Source organism: Larimichthys crocea, unplaced genomic scaffold, assembly GCF_000972845.2.
Source record: "Larimichthys crocea isolate SSNF unplaced genomic scaffold, L_crocea_2.0 scaffold249, whole genome shotgun sequence".
NCBI classification, from domain to species: Eukaryota; Metazoa; Chordata; class Actinopteri; family Sciaenidae; genus Larimichthys; species Larimichthys crocea.
The window spans coordinates 62,547-70,784 of NW_020853301.1; positions in this window are offsets into that span (position 1 = coordinate 62,547).

Below are 8,238 nucleotides of genomic sequence, written 5' to 3' on the forward strand. Positions count from 1 at the left end.
TTGAATAAATTTGTAGTGTTACCAAGAGAAGCAGCTATTATCTTGTAGCAAATCTTATGTGCTGCTGCTTCTTGTTGGATTCTTCTCATTCGCTTTCAATCTCACTCACTGTTTTTGAACATCAAACGACACACCTCCTCACTTTTCAGCTGGGTGAGAGAGTATGGGCTATCCTGTTAGTCGGCGGGGCCGCGTGAAATGGCACATATTGCACATGCGCGTCTCTCAGAAATTGTGTAATGGAAAGTGGAAAATAAATAGTTTAAACTCGATTATATAATTTTTGAGATCGTTTGACAACAAAAACGAAATCGTGATCAAAATTCGATTAATTGCACAGCCCTATTTCCAAGACAACCGTAAAGTAAACTTTTGACATTAAACTCTAACAGTATCCGCACTTAAGATTCTCTTATGTCATCCGCACCAGGTAAATCGGGTAAGGGTTGCGGTAAACCCTCACAACCCAAAATTGATTTCAGACCAACTAAACAAAGTGGAGAAGCTAAAGCTAATGCTAGCGCAATGTCTGAAGAGTAATTTAGCGCCGAAGAAGAAGGACTAAGCCATGCTCCGATTCTCAAAGCTATCAAAAACTTGAAAAATGACTGGTAGACCGACCGTCTCGGTGTACCAGAGGCACGAAGCACCATTTTCTTCCCTTTTTTTTTACTTTCCTATCCGACCCCGGCCCGGAACCTGTCCGGGTCCTGGCGGTAATATAAAAAAATATATATATAAAAAAAAAAATACTTGGTAAGATTTATTACATTATTTTTTTAAATTATTATTTTGCTTTATTTTTAATTTTTCGCTTTTCGTGCCCCTGGTAGACTGACCGGCTTGGTGTACCAGAGGCACGAGGCCCGTCTGGCCTACCTGTATGTGTCCCTGGGTCCGTTTTTTTCTCCCCCTCTGCCTGTCCGGGTGTATGGAGGCACGTCTCTGCCTCTCTGTCTGGAGGTCTGTAACAATGATTATTACTACTGCTACTGCTGCTGCTGCTGCCGGTGCTGCTTCTGCTGCTGTTACTACTGTTACTACTACTACTACTACTACTACTACTACTACTACTACTACTATTGACTCACCAACTAAGTTAACTTCTTGAAATCAGTCAGTCAGTCAGTCACTCGTTCACTCACTCACTCACTCACTCACTCATTCACTCATAGGCAGGCAGGGCCACAGCCAAGATCAAAGCCAAAGAACCATGAACTCATTGGATTCTGCTTCTAAATTCAAAATTCCAAAATATCAAAGCAAAAGAACTATGATGTCATCAGATTCTGGTTCTGAATTTCAAAAGATCAAAGCAAAGTAAACAAGTTTTACAGAAGATGAGCACATGATTTTATTTTAATGTAAAAGGGAGGGAGGGAGGGAGGGAGGGAGAGAGAGAAAGAGAGAGAGGCAGACACACCCACACATACACACACACACACACAGTGGTGGCTGCACACATCTCCAGCACCCAGGCTCCAGGCCCTCCCATCCCTCATCTCTCACACAGGAACGTGAGCTCTGTCCTGGGCAAACATCGGCTCCACAGACCCTCCCTCCCTCCTGGAGCTCAGACCTTCGTGAGGAGCCTGCCTGCCCGCCCACCCAGCCACCCAGCCACCCAGACTTAAGAGCACAAGACACAGGCAGCCAAACACACCCATCTCCAGCACCCAGGCAGCAACTGGGCAAACATCGGCTCCACAGACCCTCCCTCCCTCCCTCCCTCCTATAGCTCAGACCTCCGTGAGCAGCCTGCCTGGCCCACGCCAGCCCCAGAGACACCCTGACCTCCTCCCTCAACAAGTCAAGTCAAGTCAATTTTATTTATATAGCACATTTAAAAACAACAGAAGTTGACTTTACAGTGCTTTACAGTCAGAGCGGATCGCAAGGATAAAAACAATAATGTTATAAGAAACAACAAAACAAGATGAAATGAATAATAAAGTAGACAAAATCATTAATAGTGCAGCCTCAGACTGAGATAAAAGCAAGATCATAAAAGTAAGATTTTAAACTGGATTTAAAATTATCAATAGTGGGGCAGGACTTTATGTGGTGGGGTAGGCTATTCCAGAGCTTGGGGGCAGCAACAGAGAAGGCACGGTCGCCTTTAGTTTTTAGGCACGAATGGGGGACTGAGAGGAGCTGATGTGATGATGACCTGAGAGATCTAGGGGCAGAATATGGAACCAAGAGATCAGAAATATATTGCGGAGCTAAACCATTTAGGGCTTTGTAAACAAATAATAAAATCTTAAAATTGATTCTAAATTTCACTGGCAACCAGTGTAAGTGTGCCAGGATTGGGGTGATGTGTTGTCTCTTTTTTATACAAGTTAAAAGTCTTGCAGCAGCATTTTGCACCATTTGGAGTCTGGAAAGGGTGGAGTCAGTTAGCCCTACGTAGAGAGAATTGCAATAATACAAACTAGAGGTAATAAAAGCATGGACGACTGTCTCCAGATCCTTCTGAGTTAAAAACGGCTTGAGTTTGGCGATGGTTCTGAGCTGATAAAAACTACCCTTAACAACATTACTGACCTGACTGTTGAAACTTAGGGGACTGTCAAAGAGGACACCCAGATTCCTAACCACGTTATGACAATTTGGGGCTAGGGGACCAAGTGCATTGCTGAGAGTGGTGACAGAATCAGGTGGACCAAAGATCATTTTCATTGAATTGTAAAAAGTTCCTCGACATCCAGCATTTGACGTCATTTAAACAGTTAAAAAGATTTCGTAAGGAGCAGGTGCTATTGAGTGTGACCGGTAGGTAGAACTGTGTATCATCTGCGTAACAATGGGAAGGAATATTATGTTTTAGAAACATGGAGCCAAGTGGAAGCACGTATAGGAAAAATAAAAGAGGACCTAAAATTGAACCTTGAGGAATTCCACATTTAATAGGAGCAGGGGACGAGGAACAGTTCCAAATTTCAACAGCGAATGTTGTGTTTTTTAAATAGAAAGTAAGCCATTTCAGGACTGTCCCATGTAGCCCAACTTCAGCCTCCAGACGTTTTAAAAGAATGGCGTGATCAACTGTATCAAATGCTGCGGTGAGGTCGAGGAGAACTATAATAGCAGAAGAACCAGAGTCAATAGAAAGGAGAATGTCACTGTGTACTTTAAGCAAGGCTGATTCTGTACTATGTAGAGCATTAAAACCAGATTGAAATTTATCAAGGATATTAAGTGTTTAAGTAAGAAGAAACCTGGATGAAGACAACTTTTTCTAAAAGCTTAGAAATAAATGGTAATTTAGAAATGGGCCTAAATTATTCATGTCACTGAAGACTAGGCTTGGTTTTTTTAACAGAGGTTGCACAATTGCATGTTTAAATCATGAAGGTACAACCCCATTTGTTAAGGAGCTATTAACTATGGCTGAAATAAGTGGACAGATCATTACAAAAACCTCCTTAAACAAGCGTGTCGGTAAAATATCAGAAGGGAAAGATGGAATTCATATGTAAGACCATGTCAGATAGCTGAGAGGATGATACTGGTTGGAAGTTGGAGGTGACTGGCAGATGTATGATGTATATCTGATGGGTCAGGGCCTGAGGGTAAGATAGAAGCTCTCCTCCCTCGTGTATGGGCCAACCAACCGACCCCCCTGGACCAGGCTCTCCAGCCGAACCAGCCAAACCTGCGTACCCACTCTTAAGCACCCTCCCCTGGGTTATACACCAATAGCCCCGCTGGCAGGAGTTATGTGCTCCTGGTACAGCTGAGGGGGTTTCGTGCAGTTTTTCCACCCTGTGAGTGCACGCACACCAGCCGTGCGGCCGACAAAAGCTTGGATTAAGGGCTCACTTTCAATAGATCGCAGCGAGGGAGCTGCTCTGCTACATACAAAACCCCAACCCAGAATCAGGTCGTCTGCAAGTGATTTAGCACCAGGTTCTCCACAAACATGCAGTGCGAGATAGGAGAGGGGCGACCATCATGCGGCCACGCCCCAGTCCTGTCACGAACGGCTCTACTCACCAACCAAGGCTGGTTATCCGGGGCCAACCACTAGAGCTAGTTAGCACGCCGGAGTCTCGTTCGTTATCGGGATTAACCAGACAAATTGCTCCACCAACTTAGAACGGCCATGCAGCACCACCCACAGAATCAAGAAAGAGCTATCAATCTGTCAATCCTTTCCGTGTCCGGGCCAGGTGAGGTTTCCCGTGTTGAGTTAAATTAAGCCGCAGCCTCCACTCCTGGTGGTGCCCTTCCGTCAATTCCTTTAAGTTTCAGCTTTGCAACCATACTCCCCCCGGAACCCAAAGACTTTGGTTTCCCGGACGCTGCCTGGCAGGTCATGGGAATAACGCCGCCGGATCACTCGTTGGCATCGTTTATGGTCAAACTACCACGGAATCTGATCGCCTTCTAACCTTCGACTTTCTTTCTTGATTAATGAAAACATTCTTGGCAAATGCTTTTGCTTTCATCTGTCTTGCGCCGGTCCAAGAATTTCGCCTCTAGCGGCACAATACGAATGCCCCCGGCCTTTCCTCTAAATTATGGCCCCAGTTCAGAGAGAAAACCCACAAAAAATATAACCGGAGTCCTATTCCATTATTCCTAGCTGCGGTATTCAGGCGACCGGGCCTGCTTTGAACACTCTAATTTTTTCAAAGTAAACGCTTCAGACCCCGCGGGACACTCAGCTAAGAGCATCAAGGGGGCACCGAGAGGCAGGGGCTGGGACAGACGGTAGCTCGCCTCGCGGCGGACCGTCAGCTCGATCCCGAGATCCAACTACGAGCTTTTTAACTGCAGCAACTTTAAGATACGCTATTGGAGCTGGAATTACCGCAGCTGCTGGCACCAGACTTGCCCTCCAATTGATCCTCATTAAAGGATTTAAAGTGTACTCATTCCAATTACAGAGCCTCGAAAGAGTCCTGTATTGTTTTTTTTTTCGTCACTACCTCCCTGAGTCGGGAGTGGGTAATTTGCGCGCCTGCTGCCTTCCTTGGATGTGGTAGCCGTTTCTCAGGCTCCCTCTCCGGAATGGAACCCTGATTCCCCGTTACCCGTGGTCACCATAGTAGGTACAGAAAGTACCATCGAAAGTTGAGGCAGACATTCGAATAGACGTCGCTGCCTTGAGGGCCAGCAATCGGCTCGAGGTTATCTAGAGTCACCAAAGCGACCAAGGTGTTCTGGATGTGTGGGGACCCGCGGGGCCAGAGGATCCTCCTGCCTGAACACCGGCGCTGGGCCAGCCGGCAGGGGCCCTCCGATGGCAGGTCACTCGAGCTCCGCCATACTTTCTTTCTTTTTTTTTGTCTTGTTCTTCTCGCTTCTGTAGCCTCCCCGAAAGTGTAACTCTCGAGCAGGCGAGGAGCCGGGGTAGGGAAGCAGAAGCAGTCAGCTGCAGAAATTTTTGAAAAATACCTTAATCATCTCGCTTGTCAGCTAGTATCTGGGGTTACTGTGAACTGAACATTGAACTATGTATGGGTATACTGAGCACTTGCACACAGATTTACATGGAGGTTAAAGACACCGATCACTAGCTCAGTGAGACTGAGAGACTCCACCATGTAACTGTAACTCTGAACTCTATATGGACCCAAAGGTGTTATCTGGTAACTGGTGAATCTGCAGACATGGAACTTCACTATATAGTTGAGAAGATTTGTAACATTAACGGATTACTATGCTATGCTATAGGGTTTTTTGTGGGCAAGTTTTTCCTCATTCGAACCGAGGGTCTAAGGACGGAGGGTGTCACTCCCTGTACAGATTGTAAAGCCCTCCAAGGCAAATGTACTTTGTGACTGGGCTATACAAATCAAATTTGATTGGATTTTTTATTTGATTTTGATATTAATCTTGGGGGATTCATTTACTTTTTGTCTATCAGTAGGACATTCTGAGTTATAGATACAATTTAATAGAGTAAAAGTACAGGAGATCCCTAATATTTAATTTATCTGTATGAATCTATTTGGTATAATTATAATAATGCCAAAGCAAAACAATTATTATAATTTTTTTTAAGCTAACAATGGAGGGAGTGTTTAAGTCTAGGATAAGACAAGATCAACAACGTTGGATCATTCCTCAATAATTGTGGACTGGTCACTAGCACTACCAGAGTGTATAGTAGGGAGAAGGTTGAAACTGGCCCTTAGGCCAGGGGGTTTGTGTTCAAAGGTTGATGCAGTTAGAAGCATCTGTCTTATTTGTAATGTTTTGGTTGTTTAAAGGTACATTTCTATATATTAGCATGAGAAGACCATCTGTAAAGAGCAGCTATGTCCAATGTTCTAGAAATTAAGATGACATTGTGGAACTGTAGAGGGTTGCAAAAACTTAAAAAGTTAAACAAGTGATGGGAAGGTTAAAAGATATGCAATCCAAAATAACTTTTCTCCAAGAGACACACCTTACTGAAAAAGGGGACTTTAAAAAGATTAAAAGGAGATGGCGAGGAGAGGTATTTTTGGCACCATTTACCTCCCAAACAAGAGGGGTTATGACTCTAATACAATAGTCCATCCCTTTTAATGTTTATAAGGTAATTGCAGATAGGATGGGAAGGTATCTGATTGTTCAGGGTACCCTCTATACAGAACCTCTAAGTAAATATTTATGCTCCAAATAAGGATGAACCATGTTAATTTATTCTGCATGCTGTCATCACTTAGTGGCCACTATATTTTAGCTGGAGACTTCAATTGTACTCTGAACCCTAGTATAGATAAATCATCACATTTTGATAAATCAAACAGCCAGAGTAGGGAAACCATTCTTCAGTTTGCTAAGGAATTAAATTTTAAGGACATGTGGAGAGACAGGAACCTTGGGGTATCAACATATTCTTGTTTTTCAAGCACACACAAATCATATTCACGAATAGACTAATAAAAGGTTGCGATTATTATTATCTCAGACCATGCCCCAGCCAGTCTGGTCTATATGGATCCAGGGCTGGTACGAGATCCCCCCAAATGGAAATTTCAGCAAAAATGGCCTTGACAAACACATTACTGATTACTTTGAGTTCAATACTTCTGAAACATCCCCTTGTATTAGATGGGAAGCATTCAAAGCCTTAATCAGAGGCCAAATAATCAGCTTCACAAGCTGGAGTCAAAAATTAAAGCCACTGAGGTTATGTACTTTAAGAGTCCCTGTCCCAAGCTACACCAAAGTTTGCTGCTATTAAGAGCTCAATACAATAAAATTTCAGCTTCAAAAGCTACAGCCAACTTGAATTGAATTGAAACTTAAACAATCCGTTCTTGATCAAGGGGAGAAATCAGGTAAAATTCTGGCTTGGCGCATAAAACAATTCCAATTAAAAAGATCAATCACTGTATTATAAAATGAGGGGAAATAATCTCTGACCCTGCTGCAATATATGACTCTTTAGTCATTTAAGGTTTATTATGAAAGGTTATACAGTTCTGAATTAAACCCAGGCGAATCAGGCCCAAACTTTTTCTCCTTTCTTAACAATATAAATAGAAGAACAGAAATCCTTGAGACTGGGGGCTAACTTGACTCTGGAAGAAATCTCAGAGGCAATATTGAGTATAAAATCTGGAAAGGCTGCAGGGCCAGATGGTCTTTTTAAAAGTTTGCATCCAAATTAAAGGCACCCCTTTTGGAAATGTTTTCTGAATCTGCTCAAAAGGGGATACTCCCACCCACTCTAAGAGGGGCCCTAATCACACTTCTTCCCAAACCCGGAAAATTGAATGATATGTGCAAAAACTTGTGGCCAATTAGCCTTTTAAATTCAGATTTAAAGATACTTTGTAAAATTCTAGCAAAGCGGCTGGAGCACCTTTTGCCAGATATTATCAAGGAAGATCAAAATGGGTTCATGGTTAGGCGTCAGGGATTCCATAATGTTAGACGAGATATAAATATTTTGCACGAGCAAAGGGGGTCATCATATACAGCTTTCGTGGCATTAGATGCTGAGAAGGCTTTCGATATGGTAGAATGGCCCTATTTGCTGGAGCTTCTTGGTCGCTTAGGTTTGGGAGAGGGATTCTATAACTGGGTCAAGCTCCTATATAATAATCCATATGCAGAAATAATTACGAATAATGTTAATAGAGATTGGAAGAGGCTGTAGACAAGGTTGCCCCCTATCAACCCTTTTATTTATAATTGCAATTGAACCACTCGCCATTGCTATAAGAGACCACACTATGATCACGGGTATAGAAACTGGAAGGCTCGACCATCGAATAGCTCTTTATG